This window comes from Hyla sarda, unplaced genomic scaffold, assembly GCF_029499605.1.
Source record: "Hyla sarda isolate aHylSar1 unplaced genomic scaffold, aHylSar1.hap1 scaffold_2872, whole genome shotgun sequence".
Classification (NCBI taxonomy): domain Eukaryota; kingdom Metazoa; phylum Chordata; class Amphibia; order Anura; family Hylidae; genus Hyla; species Hyla sarda.
Genome location: NW_026609578.1, coordinates 1 through 20527, shown reverse-complemented (window position 1 = coordinate 20527; position 20527 = coordinate 1). Strand labels below are relative to the sequence as shown.

The window sequence follows — 20527 nt, the reverse complement described above, 5'->3', positions numbered from 1 at the left end:
TTATGGCCTTCATAGAAGCAACAGGAGATTGTTGCATCCATCTAGAACCCTCAGAACTACAGTGCTATGATGTCACTCACTTCCACAGGCCTTGCAGAGTGTAAACAACAACAACCCAGCTTTGTTGTGTATGTAACCATAGGGATTTGTGATGTCACCTAGAACCTTCACAGCAGCGACAGCTTTATGAGGAGCATCAGCACTGCTCTGCCTGAGCAGAACCATCACCGCCATAGGTTGTCAAATAACCCGGGTTTAACCCACACAGGTAAGTCCAATGGGGTGCAGGCATGTCCTCTATGCTTACAGCTTCCCGTGGGTGTTGGTTTGATACCGTTTGGGGACAGCCAAGGAGGCATCTGCAGGCAACAAAGGTAGGTGTGTGCTTGTGTGTGTGTTTCCTATGCAGATCCTAAGCCCAGTGTCACATGCAAGTAGGAGGAGTAAGAAGGGTTCCTGGCAAATCCGGGTTATGGATTGCATTTAAAAAGGCCCCGTGGGAGTGCAATGGGCCCCTGTCTTGCTGCTTAGCAATAATGGTATGGGTTTAGGTTCTGCTGTGTGTACTGGTGGTTGACTGCCCCCCAGCCCAGAGTGTGCATGGAAAATTGTCTGGCAGCCTCCCTGACAGCAAGCAGTGATAGTGCCCATGAAGGGCACCTTGTTGGGCCCGCCCCTTTCACGGTTATCGCTTCTCGGCCTTTTGGCTAAGATCAAGTGTAGTATCTGTTCTTATCAGTTTAATATCTGATACGTCCCCTATCTGGGGACCATATATTAAATGGATTTTTGAGAACGGGGGCCGATTTCGAAGCTTGCTTCCGTCGCCCTATGCATTGACCCGATATGGCAGTATCTTCGGGTACAGTGCACCACCCCCTTACAGGGTTAAAAAGAAAGATTCCTACTTTCATTGCTACCTGCTTGCTGGCTAGCCAGCTAGCCAGCCCTGTGGGCCTTGCTGCTGCTGCAGCCAAAAAACAAAAGGTGGTGCTGCTGCTGCTTCTGCTGCTTCTGCTTCTGCTTGTGTCTGGCCGCTGTTGGAGCGTCCAGGCACAGGACTTCTGCTGCTGCTGACTAAATGGCCTCCTTAATTGGATCATTTGAGTAGCCAGCACACCTGTGCAGGTAGGGCATGACATGATAGGCAGCTGCCTTGATAGCGGGTGGGTGCTGAATGTTCCTAATTGACAAAATAAGATTAATGCTTATGAAGAAATATAAAATCTCATCCCTTCCCCAATATCGCGCCACACCCCTACCCCTTAATTCCCTGGTTGAACTTGATGGACATATGTCTTTTTTCGACCGTACTAACTATGTAACTATGTAACATAACATGGGGGGGGGGGGGGGGGTCTCCTGGCTGTTCACACAGGTGTGTCATTGCTGTACATTGACCATGCATTGCTTCTGTGGTATTGCAAAGGCAAAGACAAATGCTTCCAGCCATCCATTGCACTAATGGATTGGTCATCAGCTGGCTGTCTATGTCCCGCATCAATATAGACCAAAGTACAGAGGGTTAGGCTATGCTATTGTGCACCTACCTGATGCATCAGAAGGTGCGAGGCCCTTGCTAAATTCTGTGCACAGACTTTGAGATCTATACTTTAGACTGTATCTAAACCTGCTCCAACATGGACTGACATTCTGGCCTACTTTCAGCCGATGCGACTTGTCTGTCGCTGAACAGTCGCTTTTTATGTATTCAGCACCTATGTATAATGTTGTAAAAATGCTCTAGAAGCTAAAGTCGCAGAAATGTCACACATATTTGGCCTGCAACTTTCTGTGCGACAAATTCAGACAGGAAAAATCAGTATAAATCCTTAGAAAATTATCCCCCAGTGTCTCCATCTGCTGGTGGTATTGAATAAGCATTGCTGCACTGATGGGGTATGCATTAGACGAAAAAAAAGAAGAAAAAGAAGAATAATACGCCCAGAAAAGAGGCGAAAAGGAGAAAAACGTAAAAAAACATGAAAAAAAAGTAAGAGGAAGAGAAGGGAAAAAAAGGTGGAAATGGGTTTAAAAGTGATTTCGGCGGAGAAATATATATATATATATATATATATATATATATATATATATACGCGCACACACACACATATATATAAACGTATTCTCCGTTGAGATATTGCAGCCGCTGCTGTGTCCAGGCCCAGGAGCCTTAGCACTGTGCTGTGATGTCACTCAATACCACTGACATCACTAGGTGTAAACAACATCTCTCCTTTGCTGTGTATGTGACTATGGAGCTGTTTGGTGATGTCGTCTATTATGGCCTTCATAGAAGCAACAGGAGATTGTTGCATCCATCTAGAACCCTCAGAACTACAGTGCTATGATGTCACTCACTTCCACAGGCCTTGCAGAGTGTAAACAACAACAACCCAGCTTTGTTGTGTATGTAACCATAGGGATTTGTGATGTCACCTAGAACCTTCACAGCAGCGACAGCTTTATGAGGAGCATCAGCACTGCTCTGCCTGAGCAGAACCATCCCCGCCATAGGTTGTCAAATAACCCGGGTTTAACCCACACAGGTAAGTCCAATGGGGTGCAGGCATGTCCTCTATGCTTACAGCTTCCCGTGGGTGTTGGTTTGATACCGTTTGGGGACAGCCAAGGAGGCATCTGCAGGCAACAAAGGTAGGTGTGTGCTTGTGTGTGTGTTTCCTATGCAGATCCTAAGCCCAGTGTCACATGCAAGTAGGAGGAGTAAGAAGGGTTCCTGGCAAATCCGGGTTATGGATTGCATTTAAAAAGGCCCCGTGGAAGTGCAATGGGCCCCTGTCTTGCTGCTTAGCAATAATGGTATGGGTTTAGGTTCTGCTGTGTGTACTGGTGGTTGACTGCCCCCCAGCCCAGAGTGTGCATGGAAAATTGTCTGGCAGCCTCCCTGACAGCAAGCAGTGATAGTGCCCATGAAGGGCACCTTGTTGGGCCCGCCCCTTTCACGGTTATCGCTTCTCGGCCTTTTGGCTAAGATCAAGTGTAGTTCTGCTCACTTGGTCTGGCCAGAGGGTGTCTGGGGTACCCGGCTCCTTTGCCTGGGGGGATCGTCCTTCTTAACGGAGGGACTTCACCCCCCTGCTGCTATCAGGGAGCCGGCTTAGTCCCCAGACAACGGGAGGCGATCCCCACCTACCTACTTCGGTGGGGGAGGTGTCTGGACATCATGGACATGGAGGAAGATTGCGGTTTTTCTTCGGAAGGCGTGCCGCCTTTTGCGAGACTTCGGAATGGAGTTCGTATTTCCCTGCTCGATGTCCGGAAGAAGGAAAGAGGCCTTGTCTTTGTCGTGGAAGAAGTGCTGTTTAAGTTGCTGGAAGTCAAGAGGGAGCAAATCCTATCCATGCTTGAGTTTCCCAGAAGTGGATACTACGACGTGGTGCTGGCTTCTGAAGAGGACTATGAGTCATTTTGGAACATATTGCAGCAAAAGAAGGTATGTCCGGTTTTGGAAGGGGTGGAGATAGTTCCACATTTCCCACGTAGAGAACGATTGGTGACTATAAGGATGTATAGCCCATATACTTCGGAGGAGGATATCGTTACCTTTTTGTCTCGATTCTGTGACAGTGTTCTGCCTAAAGGCAAGGTATTTAATCAATATGGACTATGGACCACCAAGTGGAGGTTCCATGTGAAATTTAAAATGGCAGATGGCAAGTTAGTGATCCCCCCAGGCCGGTTTAAAATTGGTTCTGTGAACGGGGATCTGTATTTTTCTGGCATGCAAGATTTTTGCCGCAAATGTAAACAGTACGGTCACAGAAAGGAGGATTGCACGTTTTTGTGGTGTTTCAAGTGTCAAGAGGAGGGTCACGACGTGGAAAATTGTCAAAAGAAACGGAAATGCCATCTGTGTGGTGAGGAGGGCCATCTGCTTGGCTCGTGTCCTAAGAAAAAGTCTGAGAAAAATTCAGAGAAAAAGGAAGCTGTAAAAAGAAGCAGAGAGGAACCAGCTGAAGTGAAAGAACCAGAAGTGGAGCAGGTTCCAACTAGAAGACCTACAGAGCAGAAGAAGAAGAGAGAGGAGGAAGTGTATGTGCCAGTGCAGTATTTTGGTGTGCTTGGTGGTTTGTTGGAAAATTTGTCGGAAGCAGAAAGAAAAACGTTTGACAAAGATATGATGGATCTAAAGATAGGCTTGAAGAACCGGGAGGAAGAAGCTCGGGATAAAGTCTATTTTTCTTTCAAGGCAGACATGAACCGTTTTGTTGAAACGTATAAAATTCCAGGCTGGTTAGCGTCTCAAGTTAAGAAAGATATAGCAAATGGCAATATCAGTCGAGGACTGATAGACTTTCTAATGGTGTTTGCATGGAGGAAGGGGATGACCTTCTAATTTGGTTTTGCTTAATTAGAAAGTAATGTTTGGTTTTGCTATTTTATGTTGTTTCTTATTTTGTTTTTAAATGTTCTATTTTGTTTCATTAGTGTTTAAGAAAAGAAATAAAAACATGTTACCTGATGATGAACACAAAATTGAGTTCCAAATAAGATCTTGGAACTCTGAGTGAGTTCTGAGGGCTAACTTAAAAAAAAAAAAATCTGTTCTTATCAGTTTAATATCTGATACGTCCCCTATCTGGGGACCATATATTAAATGGATTTTTGAGAACGGGGGCCGATTTCGAAGCTTGCTTCCGTCGCCCTATGCATTGACCCGATATGGCAGTATCTTCGGGTACAGTGCACCACCCCCTTACAGGGTTAAAAAGAAAGATTCCTACTTTCATTGCTACCTGCTTGCTGGCTAGCCAGCTAGCCAGCCCTGTGGGCCTTGCTGCTGCTGCAGCCAAAAAACAAAAGGTGGTGCTGCTGCTGCTTCTGCTGCTTCTGCTGCTTCTGCTTCTGCTTGTGTCTGGCCGCTGTTGGAGCGTCCAGGCACAGGACTTCTGCTGCTGCTGACTAAATGGCCTCCTTAATTGGATCATTTGAGTAGCCAGCACACCTGTGCAGGTAGGGCATGACATGATAGGCAGCTGCCTTGATAGCGGGTGGGTGCTGAATGTTCCTAATTGACAAAATAAGATTAATGCTTATGAAGAAATATAAAATCTCATCCCTTCCCCAATATCGCGCCACACCCCTACCCCTTAATTCCCTGGTTGAACTTGATGGACATATGTCTTTTTTCGACCGTACTAACTATGTAACTATGTAACATAACATGGGGGGGGGGGGTCTCCTGGCTGTTCACACAGGTGTGTCATTGCTGTACATTGACCATGCATTGCTTCTGTGGTATTGCAAAGGCAAAGACAAATGCTTCCAGCCATCCATTGCACTAATGGATTGGTCATCAGCTGGCTGTCTATGTCCCGCATCAATATAGACCAAAGTACAGAGGGTTAGGCTATGCTATTGTGCACCTACCTGATGCATCAGAAGGTGCGAGGCCCTTGCTAAATTCTGTGCACAGACTTTGAGATCTATACTTTAGACTGTATCTAAACCTGCTCCAACATGGACTGACATTCTGGCCTACTTTCAGCCGATGCGACTTGTCTGTCGCTGAACAGTCGCTTTTTATGTATTCAGCACCTATGTATAATGTTGTAAAAATGCTCTAGAAGCTAAAGTCGCAGAAATGTCACACATATTTGGCCTGCAACTTTCTGTGCGACAAATTCAGACAGGAAAAATCAGTATAAATCCTTAGAAAATTATCCCCCAGTGTCTCCATCTGCTGGTGGTATTGAATAAGCATTGCTGCACTGATGGGGTATGCATTAGACGAAAAAAAAGAAGAAAAAGAAGAATAATACGCCCAGAAAAGAGGCGAAAAGGAGAAAAACGTAAAAAAACATGAAAAAAAAGTAAGAGGAAGAGAAGGGAAAAAAAGGTGGAAATGGGTTTAAAAGTGATTTCGGCGGAGAAATATATATATATATATATATATATATATATATATATATATACGCGCACACACACACATATATATAAACGTATTCTCCGTTGAGATATTGCAGCCGCTGCTGTGTCCAGGCCCAGGAGCCTTAGCACTGTGCTGTGATGTCACTCAATACCACTGACATCACTAGGTGTAAACAACATCTCTCCTTTGCTGTGTATGTGACTATGGAGCTGTTTGGTGATGTCGTCTATTATGGCCTTCATAGAAGCAACAGGAGATTGTTGCATCCATCTAGAACCCTCAGAACTACAGTGCTATGATGTCACTCACTTCCACAGGCCTTGCAGAGTGTAAACAACAACAACCCAGCTTTGTTGTGTATGTAACCATAGGGATTTGTGATGTCACCTAGAACCTTCACAGCAGCGACAGCTTTATGAGGAGCATCAGCACTGCTCTGCCTGAGCAGAACCATCACCGCCATAGGTTGTCAAATAACCCGGGTTTAACCCACACAGGTAAGTCCAATGGGGTGCAGGCATGTCCTCTATGCTTACAGCTTCCCGTGGGTGTTGGTTTGATACCGTTTGGGGACAGCCAAGGAGGCATCTGCAGGCAACAAAGGTAGGTGTGTGCTTGTGTGTGTGTTTCCTATGCAGATCCTAAGCCCAGTGTCACATGCAAGTAGGAGGAGTAAGAAGGGTTCCTGGCAAATCCGGGTTATGGATTGCATTTAAAAAGGCCCCGTGGAAGTGCAATGGGCCCCTGTCTTGCTGCTTAGCAATAATGGTATGGGTTTAGGTTCTGCTGTGTGTACTGGTGGTTGACTGCCCCCCAGCCCAGAGTGTGCATGGAAAATTGTCTGGCAGCCTCCCTGACAGCAAGCAGTGATAGTGCCCATGAAGGGCACCTTGTTGGGCCCGCCCCTTTCACGGTTATCGCTTCTCGGCCTTTTGGCTAAGATCAAGTGTAGTATCTGTTCTTATCAGTTTAATATCTGATACGTCCCCTATCTGGGGACCATATATTAAATGGATTTTTGAGAACGGGGGCCGATTTCGAAGCTTGCTTCCGTCGCCCTATGCATTGACCCGATATGGCAGTATCTTCGGGTACAGTGCACCACCCCCTTACAGGGTTAAAAAGAAAGATTCCTACTTTCATTGCTACCTGCTTGCTGGCTAGCCAGCTAGCCAGCCCTGTGGGCCTTGCTGCTGCTGCAGCCAAAAAACAAAAGGTGGTGCTGCTGCTGCTTCTGCTGCTTCTGCTTCTGCTTGTGTCTGGCCGCTGTTGGAGCGTCCAGGCACAGGACTTCTGCTGCTGCTGACTAAATGGCCTCCTTAATTGGATCATTTGAGTAGCCAGCACACCTGTGCAGGTAGGGCATGACATGATAGGCAGCTGCCTTGATAGCGGGTGGGTGCTGAATGTTCCTAATTGACAAAATAAGATTAATGCTTATGAAGAAATATAAAATCTCATCCCTTCCCCAATATCGCGCCACACCCCTACCCCTTAATTCCCTGGTTGAACTTGATGGACATATGTCTTTTTTCGACCGTACTAACTATGTAACTATGTAACATAACATGGGGGGGGGGGGGGGTCTCCTGGCTGTTCACACAGGTGTGTCATTGCTGTACATTGACCATGCATTGCTTCTGTGGTATTGCAAAGGCAAAGACAAATGCTTCCAGCCATCCATTGCACTAATGGATTGGTCATCAGCTGGCTGTCTATGTCCCGCATCAATATAGACCAAAGTACAGAGGGTTAGGCTATGCTATTGTGCACCTACCTGATGCATCAGAAGGTGCGAGGCCCTTGCTAAATTCTGTGCACAGACTTTGAGATCTATACTTTAGACTGTATCTAAACCTGCTCCAACATGGACTGACATTCTGGCCTACTTTCAGCCGATGCGACTTGTCTGTCGCTGAACAGTCGCTTTTTATGTATTCAGCACCTATGTATAATGTTGTAAAAATGCTCTAGAAGCTAAAGTCGCAGAAATGTCACACATATTTGGCCTGCAACTTTCTGTGCGACAAATTCAGACAGGAAAAATCAGTATAAATCCTTAGAAAATTATCCCCCAGTGTCTCCATCTGCTGGCGGTATTGAATAAGCATTGCTGCACTGATGGGGTATGCATTAGACGAAAAAAAAGAAGAAAAAGAAGAATAATACGCCCAGAAAAGAGGCGAAAAGGAGAAAAACTTAAAAAAACGTGAAAAAAAAGTAAGAGGAAGAGAAGGGAAAAAAAGGTGGAAACGGGTTTAAAAGTGATTTCGGCGGAGAAATATATATATATATATATATATATATATATATATATATATATATATACGCGCACACACACACATATATATAAACGTATTCTCCGTTGAGATATTGCAGCCGCTGCTGTGTCCAGGCCCAGGAGCCTTAGCACTGTGCTGTGATGTCACTCAATACCACTGACATCACTAGGTGTAAACAACATCTCTCCTTTGCTGTGTATGTGACTATGGAGCTGTTTGGTGATGTCGTCTATTATGGCCTTCATAGAAGCAACAGGAGATTGTTGCATCCATCTAGAACCCTCAGAACTACAGTGCTATGATGTCACTCACTTCCACAGGCCTTGCAGAGTGTAAACAACAACAACCCAGCTTTGTTGTGTATGTAACCATAGGGATTTGTGATGTCACCTAGAACCTTCACAGCAGCGACAGCTTTATGAGGAGCATCAGCACTGCTCTGCCTGAGCAGAACCATCACCGCCATAGGTTGTCAAATAACCCGGGTTTAACCCACACAGGTAAGTCCAATGGGGTGCAGGCATGTCCTCTATGCTTACAGCTTCCCGTGGGTGTTGGTTTGATACCGTTTGGGGACAGCCAAGGAGGCATCTGCAGGCAACAAAGGTAGGTGTGTGCTTGTGTGTGTGTTTCCTATGCAGATCCTAAGCCCAGTGTCACATGCAAGTAGGAGGAGTAAGAAGGGTTCCTGGCAAATCCGGGTTATGGATTGCATTTAAAAAGGCCCCGTGGGAGTGCAATGGGCCCCTGTCTTGCTGCTTAGCAATAATGGTATGGGTTTAGGTTCTGCTGTGTGTACTGGTGGTTGACTGCCCCCCAGCCCAGAGTGTGCATGGAAAATTGTCTGGCAGCCTCCCTGACAGCAAGCAGTGATAGTGCCCATGAAGGGCACCTTGTTGGGCCCGCCCCTTTCACGGTTATCGCTTCTCGGCCTTTTGGCTAAGATCAAGTGTAGTATCTGTTCTTATCAGTTTAATATCTGATACGTCCCCTATCTGGGGACCATATATTAAATGGATTTTTGAGAACGGGGGCCGATTTCGAAGCTTGCTTCCGTCGCCCTATGCATTGACCCGATATGGCAGTATCTTCGGGTACAGTGCACCACCCCCTTACAGGGTTAAAAAGAAAGATTCCTACTTTCATTGCTACCTGCTTGCTGGCTAGCCAGCTAGCCAGCCCTGTGGGCCTTGCTGCTGCTGCAGCCAAAAAACAAAAGGTGGTGCTGCTGCTGCTTCTGCTGCTTCTGCTTCTGCTTGTGTCTGGCCGCTGTTGGAGCGTCCAGGCACAGGACTTCTGCTGCTGCTGACTAAATGGCCTCCTTAATTGGATCATTTGAGTAGCCAGCATACCTGTGCAGGTAGGGCATGACATGATAGGCAGCTGCCTTGATAGCGGGTGCTGAATGTTCCTAATTGACAAAATAAGATTAATGCTTATGAAGAAATATAAAATCTCATCCCTTCCCCAATATCGCGCCACACCCCTACCCCTTAATTCCCTGGTTGAACTTGATGGACATATGTCTTTTTTCGACCGTACTAACTATGTAACTATGTAACATAACATGGGGGGGGGGGGGGGGTCTCCTGGCTGTTCACACAGGTGTGTCATTGCTGTACATTGACCATGCATTGCTTCTGTGGTATTGCAAAGGCAAAGACAAATGCTTCCAGCCATCCATTGCACTAATGGATTGGTCATCAGCTGGCTGTCTATGTCCCGCATCAATATAGACCAAAGTACAGAGGGTTAGGCTATGCTATTGTGCACCTACCTGATGCATCAGAAGGTGCGAGGCCCTTGCTAAATTCTGTGCACAGACTTTGAGATCTATACTTTAGACTGTATCTAAACCTGCTCCAACATGGACTGACATTCTGGCCTACTTTCAGCCGATGCGACTTGTCTGTCGCTGAACAGTCGCTTTTTATGTATTCAGCACCTATGTATAATGTTGTAAAAATGCTCTAGAAGCTAAAGTCGCAGAAATGTCACACATATTTGGCCTGCAACTTTCTGTGCGACAAATTCAGACAGGAAAAATCAGTATAAATCCTTAGAAAATTATCCCCCAGTGTCTCCATCTGCTGGCGGTATTGAATAAGCATTGCTGCACTGATGGGGTATGCATTAGACGAAAAAAAAGAAGAAAAAGAAGAATAATACGCCCAGAAAAGAGGCGAAAAGGAGAAAAACGTAAAAAAACGTGAAAAAAAAGTAAGAGGAAGAGAAGGGAAAAAAAGGTGGAAATGGGTTTAAAAGTGATTTCGGCGGAGAAATATATATATATATATATATATATATATATATATACGCGCACACACACACATATATATAAACGTATTCTCCGTTGAGATATTGCAGCCGCTGCTGTGTCCAGGCCCAGGAGCCTTAGCACTGTGCTGTGATGTCACTCAATACCACTGACATCACTAGGTGTAAACAACATCTCTCCTTTGCTGTGTATGTGACTATGGAGCTGTTTGGTGATGTCGTCTATTATGGCCTTCATAGAAGCAACAGGAGATTGTTGCATCCATCTAGAACCCTCAGAACTACAGTGCTATGATGTCACTCACTTCCACAGGCCTTGCAGAGTGTAAACAACAACAACCCAGCTTTGTTGTGTATGTAACCATAGGGATTTGTGATGTCACCTAGAACCTTCACAGCAGCGACAGCTTTATGAGGAGCATCAGCACTGCTCTGCCTGAGCAGAACCATCACCGCCATAGGTTGTCAAATAACCCGGGTTTAACCCACACAGGTAAGTCCAATGGGGTGCAGGCATGTCCTCTATGCTTACAGCTTCCCGTGGGTGTTGGTTTGATACCGTTTGGGGACAGCCAAGGAGGCATCTGCAGGCAACAAAGGTAGGTGTGTGCTTGTGTGTGTGTTTCCTATGCAGATCCTAAGCCCAGTGTCACATGCAAGTAGGAGGAGTAAGAAGGGTTCCTGGCAAATCCGGGTTATGGATTGCATTTAAAAAGGCCCAGTGGGAGTGCAATGGGCCCCTGTCTTGCTGCTTAGCAATAATGGTATGGGTTTAGGTTCTGCTGTGTGTACTGGTGGTTGACTGCCCCCCAGCCCAGAGTGTGCATGGAAAATTGTCTGGCAGCCTCCCTGACAGCAAGCAGTGATAGTGCCCATGAAGGGCACCTTGTTGGGCCCGCCCCTTTCACGGTTATCGCTTCTCGGCCTTTTGGCTAAGATCAAGTGTAGTATCTGTTCTTATCAGTTTAATATCTGATACGTCCCCTATCTGGGGACCATATATTAAATGGATTTTTGAGAACGGGGGCCGATTTCGAAGCTTGCTTCCGTCGCCCTATGCATTGACCCGATATGGCAGTATCTTCGGGTACAGTGCACCACCCCCATACAGGGTTAAAAAGAAAGATTCCTACTTTCATTGCTACCTGCTTGCTGGCTAGCCAGCTAGCCAGCCCTGTGGGCCTTGCTGCTGCTGCAGCCAAAAAACAAAAGGTGGTGCTTCTGCTGCTTCTGCTTCTGCTTGTGTCTGGCCGCTGTTGGAGCGTCCAGGCACAGGACTTCTGCTGCTGCTGACTAAATGGCCTCCTTAATTGGATCATTTGAGTAGCCAGCACACCTGTGCAGGTAGGGCATGACATGATAGGCAGCTGCCTTGATAGCGGGTGGGTGCTGAATGTTCCTAATTGACAAAATAAGATTAATGCTTATGAAGAAATATAAAATCTCATCCCTTCCCCAATATCGCGCCACACCCCTACCCCTTAATTCCCTGGTTGAACTTGATGGACATATGTCTTTTTTCGACCGTACTAACTATGTAACTATGTAACATAACATGGGGGGGGGGGGGGGTCTCCTGGCTGTTCACACAGGTGTGTCATTGCTGTACATTGACCATGCATTGCTTCTGTGGTATTGCAAAGGCAAAGACAAATGCTTCCAGCCATCCATTGCACTAATGGATTGGTCATCAGCTGGCTGTCTATGTCCCGCATCAATATAGACCAAAGTACAGAGGGTTAGGCTATGCTATTGTGCACCTACCTGATGCATCAGAAGGTGCGAGGCCCTTGCTAAATTCTGTGCACAGACTTTGAGATCTATACTTTAGACTGTATCTAAACCTGCTCCAACATGGACTGACATTCTGGCCTACTTTCAGCCGATGCGACTTGTCTGTCGCTGAACAGTCGCTTTTTATGTATTCAGCACCTATGTATAATGTTGTAAAAATGCTCTAGAAGCTAAAGTCGCAGAAATGTCACACATATTTGGCCTGCAACTTTCTGTGCGACAAATTCAGACAGGAAAAATCAGTATAAATCCTTAGAAAATTATCCCCCAGTGTCTCCATCTGCTGGCGGTATTGAATAAGCATTGCTGCACTGATGGGGTATGCATTAGACGGAAAAAAAGAAGAAAAAGAAGAATAATACGCCCAGAAAAGAGGCGAAAAGGAGAAAAACGTAAAAAAACGTGAAAAAAAAGTAAGAGGAAGAGAAGGGAAAAAAAGGTGGAAATGGGTTTAAAAGTGATTTCGGCGGAGAAATATATATATATATATATATATATATATATATATATACGCGCACACACACACATATATATAAACGTATTCTCCGTTGAGATATTGCAGCCGCTGCTGTGTCCAGGCCCAGGAGCCTTAGCACTGTGCTGTGATGTCACTCAATACCACTGACATCACTAGGTGTAAACAACATCTCTCCTTTGCTGTGTATGTGACTATGGAGCTGTTTGGTGATGTCGTCTATTATGGCCTTCATAGAAGCAACAGGAGATTGTTGCATCCATCTAGAACCCTCAGAACTACAGTGCTATGATGTCACTCACTTCCACAGGCCTTGCAGAGTGTAAACAACAACAACCCAGCTTTGTTGTGTATGTAACCATAGGGATTTGTGATGTCACCTAGAACCTTCACAGCAGCGACAGCTTTATGAGGAGCATCAGCACTGCTCTGCCTGAGCAGAACCATCACCGCCATAGGTTGTCAAATAACCCGGGTTTAACCCACACAGGTAAGTCCAATGGGGTGCAGGCATGTCCTCTATGCTTACAGCTTCCCGTGGGTGTTGGTTTGATACCGTTTGGGGACAGCCAAGGAGGCATCTGCAGGCAACAAAGGTAGGTGTGTGCTTGTGTGTGTGTTTCCTATGCAGATCCTAAGCCCAGTGTCACATGCAAGTAGGAGGAGTAAGAAGGGTTCCTGGCAAATCCGGGTTATGGATTGCATTTAAAAAGGCCCCGTGGGAGTGCAATGGGCCCCTGTCTTGCTGCTTAGCAATAATGGTATGGGTTTAGGTTCTGCTGTGTGTACTGGTGGTTGACTGCCCCCCAGCCCAGAGTGTGCATGGAAAATTGTCTGGCAGCCTCCCTGACAGCAAGCAGTGATAGTGCCCATGAAGGGCACCTTGTTGGGCCCGCCCCTTTCACGGTTATCGCTTCTCGGCCTTTTGGCTAAGATCAAGTGTAGTATCTGTTCTTATCAGTTTAATATCTGATACGTCCCCTATCTGGGGACCATATATTAAATGGATTTTTGAGAACGGGGGCCGATTTCGAAGCTTGCTTCCGTCGCCCTATGCATTGACCCGATATGGCAGTATCTTCGGGTACAGTGCACCACCCCCATACAGGGTTAAAAAGAAAGATTCCTACTTTCATTGCTACCTGCTTGCTGGCTAGCCAGCTAGCCAGCCCTGTGGGCCTTGCTGCTGCTGCAGCCAAAAAACAAAAGGTGGTGCTGCTGCTGCTTCTGCTGCTTCTGCTTCTGCTTGTGTCTGGCCGCTGTTGGAGCGTCCAGGCACAGGACTTCTGCTGCTGCTGACTAAATGGCCTCCTTAATTGGATCATTTGAGTAGCCAGCACACCTGTGCAGGTAGGGCATGACATGATAGGCAGCTGCCTTGATAGCGGGTGGGTGCTGAATGTTCCTAATTGACAAAATAAGATTAATGCTTATGAAGAAATATAAAATCTCATCCCTTCCCCAATATCGCGCCACACCCCTACCCCTTAATTCCCTGGTTGAACTTGATGGACATATGTCTTTTTTCGACCGTACTAACTATGTAACTATGTAACATAACATGGGGGGGGGGGGGGTCTCCTGGCTGTTCACACAGGTGTGTCATTGCTGTACATTGACCATGCATTGCTTCTGTGGTATTGCAAAGGCAAAGACAAATGCTTCCAGCCATCCATTGCACTAATGGATTGGTCATCAGCTGGCTGTCTATGTCCCGCATCAATATAGACCAAAGTACAGAGGGTTAGGCTATGCTATTGTGCACCTACCTGATGCATCAGAAGGTGCGAGGCCCTTGCTAAATTCTGTGCACAGACTTTGAGATCTATACTTTAGACTGTATCTAAACCTGCTCCAACATGGACTGACATTCTGGCCTACTTTCAGCCGATGCGACTTGTCTGTCGCTGAACAGTCGCTTTTTATGTATTCAGCACCTATGTATAATGTTGTAAAAATGCTCTAGAAGCTAAAGTCGCAGAAATGTCACACATATTTGGCCTGCAACTTTCTGTGCGACAAATTCAGACAGGAAAAATCAGTATAAATCCTTAGAAAATTATCCCCCAGTGTCTCCATCTGCTGGCGGTATTGAATAAGCATTGCTGCACTGATGGGGTATGCATTAGACGAAAAAAAAGAAGAAAAAGAAGAATAATACGCCCAGAAAAGAGGCGAAAAGGAGAAAAACGTAAAAAAACGTGAAAAAAAAGTAAGAGGAAGAGAAGGGAAAAAAAGGTGGAAATGGGTTTAAAAGTGATTTCGGCGGAGAAATATATATATATATACGCGCACACACACACATATATATAAACGTATTCTCCGTTGAGATATTGCAGCCGCTGCTGTGTCCAGGCCCAGGAGCCTTAGCACTGTGCTGTGATGTCACTCAATACCACTGACATCACTAGGTGTAAACAACATCTCTCCTTTGCTGTGTATGTGACTATGGAGCTGTTTGGTGATGTCGTCTATTATGGCCTTCATAGAAGCAACAGGAGATTGTTGCATCCATCTAGAACCCTCAGAACTACAGTGCTATGATGTCACTCACTTCCACAGGCCTTGCAGAGTGTAAACAACAACAACCCAGCTTTGTTGTGTATGTAACCATAGGGATTTGTGATGTCACCTAGAACCTTCACAGCAGCGACAGCTTTATGAGGAGCATCAGCACTGCTCTGCCTGAGCAGAACCATCACCGCCATAGGTTGTCAAATAACCCGGGTTTAACCCACACAGGTAAGTCCAATGGGGTGCAGGCATGTCCTCTATGCTTACAGCTTCCCGTGGGTGTTGGTTTGATACCGTTTGGGGACAGCCAAGGAGGCATCTGCAGGCAACAAAGGTAGGTGTGTGCTTGTGTGTGTGTTTCCTATGCAGATCCTAAGCCCAGTGTCACATGCAAGTAGGAGGAGTAAGAAGGGTTCCTGGCAAATCCGGGTTATGGATTGCATTTAAAAAGGCCCCGTGGGAGTGCAATGGGCCCCTGTCTTGCTGCTTAGCAATAATGGTATGGGTTTAGGTTCTGCTGTGTGTACTGGTGGTTGACTGCCCCCCAGCCCAGAGTGTGCATGGAAAATTGTCTGGCAGCCTCCCTGACAGCAAGCAGTGATAGTGCCCATGAAGGGCACCTTGTTGGGCCCGCCCCTTTCACGGTTATCGCTTCTCGGCCTTTTGGCTAAGATCAAGTGTAGTATCTGTTCTTATCAGTTTAATATCTGATACGTCCCCTATCTGGGGACCATATATTAAATGGATTTTTGAGAACGGGGGCCGATTTCGAAGCTTGCTTCCGTCGCCCTATGCATTGACCCGATATGGCAGTATCTTCGGGTACAGTGCACCACCCCCTTACAGGGTTAAAAAGAAAGATTCCTACTTTCATTGCTACCTGCTTGCTGGCTAGCCAGCTAGCCAGCCCTGTGGGCCTTGCTGCTGCAGCCAAAAAACAAAAGGTGGTGCTGCTGCTGCTTCTGCTGCTTCTGCTTCTGCTTGTGTCTGGCCGCTGTTGGAGCGTCCAGGCACAGGACTTCTGCTGCTGCTGACTAAATGGCCTCCTTAATTGGATCATTTGAGTAGCCAGCACACCTGTGCAGGTAGGGCATGACATGATAGGCAGCTGCCTTGATAGCGGGTGGGTGCTGAATGTTCCTAATTGACAAAATAAGATTAATGCTTATGAAGAAATATAAAATCTCATCCCTTCCCCAATATCGCGCCACACCCCTACCCCTTAATTCCCTGGTTGAACTTGATGGACATATGTCTTTTTTCGACCGTACTAACTATGTAACTATGTAACATAACATGGGGGGGGGGGGGGGGGTCTCCTGGCTGTTCACACAGGTGTGTCATTGCTGTACATTGACCATGCATTGCTTCTGTGGTATTGCAAAGGCAAAGACAAATGCTTCCAGCCATCCATTGCACTAATGGATTGGTCATCAGCTGGCTGTCTATGTCCCGCATCAATATAGACCAAAGTACAGAGGGTTAGGCTATGCTATTGTGCACCTACCTGATGCATCAGAAGGTGCGAGGCCCTTGCTAAATTCTGTGCACAGACTTTGAGATCTATACTTTAGACTGTATCTAAACCTGCTCCAACATGGACTGACATTCTGGCCTACTTTCAGCCGATGCGACTTGTCTGTCGCTGAACAGTCGCTTTTTATGTATTCAGCACCTATGTATAATGTTGTAAAAATGCTCTAGAAGCTAAAGTCGCAGAAATGTCACACATATTTGGCCTGCAACTTTCTGTGCGACAAATTCAGACAGGAAAAATCAGTATAAATCCTTAGAAAATTATCCCCCAGTGTCTCCATCTGCTGGCGGTATTGAATAAGCATTGCTGCACTGATGGGGTATGCATTAGACGAAAAAAAAGAAGAAAAAGAAGAATAATACGCCCAGAAAAGAGGCGAAAAGGAGAAAAACGTAAAAAAACGTGAAAAAAAAGTAAGAGGAAGAGAAGGGAAAAAAAGGTGGAAATGGGTTTAAAAAGTGATTTCGGCGGAGAAATATATATATATATATATATATATATATATATATATATATATATATATATATATACGCGCACACACACACATATATATAAACGTATTCTCCGTTGAGATATTGCAGCCGCTGCTGTGTCCAGGCCCAGGAGCCTTAGCACTGTGCTGTGATGTCACTCAATACCACTGACATCACTAGGTGTAAACAACATCTCTCCTTTGCTGTGTATGTGACTATGGAGCTGTTTGGTGATGTCGTCTATTATGGCCTTCATAGAAGCAACAGGAGATTGTTGCATCCATCTAGAACCCTCAGAACTACAGTGCTATGATGTCACTCACTTCCACAGGCCTTGCAGAGTGTAAACAACAACAACCCAGCTTTGTTGTGTATGTAACCATAGGGATTTGTGATGTCACCTAGAACCTTCACAGCAGCGACAGCTTTATGAGGAGCATCAGCACTGCTCTGCCTGAGCAGAACCATCACCGCCATAGGTTGTCAAATAACCCGGGTTTAACCCACACAGGTAAGTCCAATGGGGTGCAGGCATGTCCTCTATGCTTACAGCTTCCCGTGGGTGTTGGTTTGATACCGTTTGGGGACAGCCAAGGAGGCATCTGCAGGCAACAAAGGTAGGTGTGTGCTTGTGTGTGGGTTTCCTATGCAGATCCTAAGCCCAGTGTCACATGCAAGTAGGAGGAGTAAGAAGGGTTCCTGGCAAATCCGGGTTATGGATTGCATTTAAAAAGGCCCCGTGGGAGTGCAATGGGCCCCTGTCTTGCTGCTTAGCAATAATGGTATGGGTTTAGGTTCTGCTGTGTGTACTGGTGGTTGACTGCCCCCCAGCCCAGAGTGTGCATGGAAAATTGTCTGGCAGCCTCCCTGACAGCAAGCAGTGATAGTGCCCATGAAGGGCACCTTGTTGGGCCCGCCCCTTTCACGGTTATCGCTTCTCGGCCTTTTGGCTAAGATCAAGTGTAGTATCTGTTCTTATCAGTTTAATATCTGATACGTCCCCTATCTGGGGACCATATATTAAATGGATTTTTGAGAACGGGGGCCGATTTCGAAGCTTGCTTCCGTCGCCCTATGCATTGACCCGATATGGCAGTATCTTCGGGTACAGTGCACCACCCCCATACAGGGTTAAAAAGAAAGATTCCTACTTTCATTGCTACCTGCTTGCTGGCTAGCCAGCTAGCCAGCCCTGTGGGCCTTGCTGCTGCTGCAGCCAAAAAACAAAAGGTGGTGCTGCTGCTGCTTCTGCTGCTTCTGCTTCTGCTTGTGTCTGGCCGCTGTTGGAGCGTCCAGGCACAGGACTTCTGCTGCTGCTGACTAAATGGCCTCCTTAATTGGATCATTTGAGTAGCCAGCACACCTGTGCAGGTAGGGCATGACATGATAGGCAGCTGCCTTGATAGCGGGTGGGTGCTGAATGTTCCTAATTGACAAAATAAGATTAATGCTTATGAAGAAATATAAAATCTCATCCCTTCCCCAATATCGCGCCACACCCCTACCCCTTAATTCCCTGGTTGAACTTGATGGACATATGTCTTTTTTCGACCGTACTAACTATGTAACTATGTAACATAACATGGGGGGGGGGGGGGGTCTCCTGGCTGTTCACACAGGTGTGTCATTGCTGTACATTGACCATGCATTGCTTCTGTGGTATTGCAAAGGCAAAGACAAATGCTTCCAGCCATCCATTGCACTAATGGATTGGTCATCAGCTGGCTGTCTATGTCCCGCATCAATATAGACCAAAGTACAGAGGGTTAGGCTATGCTATTGTGCACCTACCTGATGCATCAGAAGGTGCGAGGCCCTTGCTAAATTCTGTGCACAGACTTTGAGATCTATACTTTAGACTGTATCTAAACCTGCTCCAACATGGACTGACATTCTGGCCTACTTTCAGCCGATGCGACTTGTCTGTCGCTGAACAGTCGCTTTTTATGTATTCAGCACCTATGTATAATGTTGTAAAAATGCTCTAGAAGCTAAAGTCGCAGAAATGTCACACATATTTGGCCTGCAACTTTCTGTGCGACAAATTCAGACAGGAAAAATCAGTATAAATCCTTAGAAAATTATCCCCCAGTGTCTCCATCTGCTGGCGGTATTGAATAAGCATTGCTGCACTGATGGGGTATGCATTAGACGGAAAAAAAGAAGAAAAAGAAGAATAATACGCCCAGAAAAGAGGCGAAAAGGAGAAAAACGTAAAAAAACGTGAAAAAAAAGTAAGAGGAAGAGAAGGGAAAAAAAGGTGGAAATGGGTTTAAAAGTGATTTCGGCGGAGAAATATATATATATATATATATATATATATATATATATATATACGCGCACACACACACATATATATAAACGTATTCTCCGTTGAGATATTGCAGCCGCTGCTGTGTCCAGGCCCAGGAGCCTTAGCACTGTGCTGTGATGTCACTCAATACCACTGACATCACTAGGTGTAAACAACATCTCTCCTTTGCTGTGTATGTGACTATGGAGCTGTTTGGTGATGTCGTCTATTATGGCCTTCATAGAAGCAACAGGAGATTGTTGCATCCATCTAGAACCCTCAGAACTACAGTGCTATGATGTCACTCACTTCCACAGGCCTTGCAGAGTGTAAACAACAACAACCCAGCTTTGTTGTGTATGTAACCATAGGGATTTGTGATGTCACCTAGAACCTTCACAGCAGCGACAGCTTTATGAGGAGCATCAGCACTGCTCTGCCTGAGCAGAACCATCACCGCCATAGGTTGTCAAATAACCCGGGTTTAACCCACACAGGTAAGTCCAATGGGGTGCAGGCATGTCCTCTATGCTTACAGCTTCCCGTGGGTGTTGGTTTGATACCGTTTGGGGACAGCCAAGGAGGCATCTGCAGGCAACAAAGGTAGGTGTGTGCTTGTGTGTGTGTTTCCTATGCAGATCCTAAGCCCAGTGTCACATGCAAGTAGGAGGAGTAAGAAGGGTTCCTGGCAAATCCGGGTTATGGATTGCATTTAAAAAGGCCCCGTGGGAGTGCAATGGGCCCCTGTCTTGCTGCTTAGCAATAATGGTATGGGTTTAGGTTCTGCTGTGTGTACTGGTGGTTGACTGCCCCCCAGCCCAGAGTGTGCATGGAAAATTGTCTGGCAGCCTCCCTGACAGCAAGCAGTGATAGTGCCCATGAAGGGCACCTTGTTGGGCCCGCCCCTTTCACGGTTATCGCTTCTCGGCCTTTTGGCTAAGATCAAGTGTAGTATCTGTTCTTATCAGTTTAATATCTGATACGTCCCC

General features: G+C 46.1%; 7 non-coding genes and 2 pseudogenes across 7 annotated transcripts; all 9 read left to right on the top strand.

Moving 5' to 3' along the window:
• Positions 1–687: 687 nt before the first annotated feature.
• LOC130326768 (U2 spliceosomal RNA) lies at positions 688–878 on the top strand. Its single transcript, XR_008871318.1, has one exon. It is a non-coding gene; the product is annotated as a U2 spliceosomal RNA (small nuclear RNA).
• Positions 879–4542: 3664 nt separating this feature from the next.
• On the top strand, positions 4543–4715 carry LOC130326764 (U2 spliceosomal RNA; annotated as a pseudogene).
• Positions 4716–6809: 2094 nt separating this feature from the next.
• Positions 6810–7000, top strand: LOC130326767 (U2 spliceosomal RNA). The gene has a single exon (XR_008871317.1). It is a non-coding gene; the product is annotated as a U2 spliceosomal RNA (small nuclear RNA).
• Positions 7001–9094: 2094 nt separating this feature from the next.
• Positions 9095–9285, top strand: LOC130326766 (U2 spliceosomal RNA). Its single transcript, XR_008871316.1, has one exon. It is a non-coding gene; the product is annotated as a U2 spliceosomal RNA (small nuclear RNA).
• A 2079-nt stretch (positions 9286–11364) lies between these two features.
• Positions 11365–11555, top strand: LOC130326762 (U2 spliceosomal RNA). Its single transcript, XR_008871314.1, has one exon. It is a non-coding gene; the product is annotated as a U2 spliceosomal RNA (small nuclear RNA).
• Positions 11556–13630: 2075 nt separating this feature from the next.
• LOC130326760 (U2 spliceosomal RNA) lies at positions 13631–13821 on the top strand. Its single transcript, XR_008871313.1, has one exon. It is a non-coding gene; the product is annotated as a U2 spliceosomal RNA (small nuclear RNA).
• A 2061-nt stretch (positions 13822–15882) lies between these two features.
• Positions 15883–16073, top strand: LOC130326759 (U2 spliceosomal RNA). Its single transcript, XR_008871312.1, has one exon. It is a non-coding gene; the product is annotated as a U2 spliceosomal RNA (small nuclear RNA).
• A 2102-nt stretch (positions 16074–18175) lies between these two features.
• LOC130326769 (U2 spliceosomal RNA) lies at positions 18176–18366 on the top strand. The gene has a single exon (XR_008871319.1). It is a non-coding gene; the product is annotated as a U2 spliceosomal RNA (small nuclear RNA).
• Positions 18367–20454: 2088 nt separating this feature from the next.
• LOC130326765 (U2 spliceosomal RNA) lies at positions 20455–20527 on the top strand (annotated as a pseudogene; the record flags this gene model as incomplete).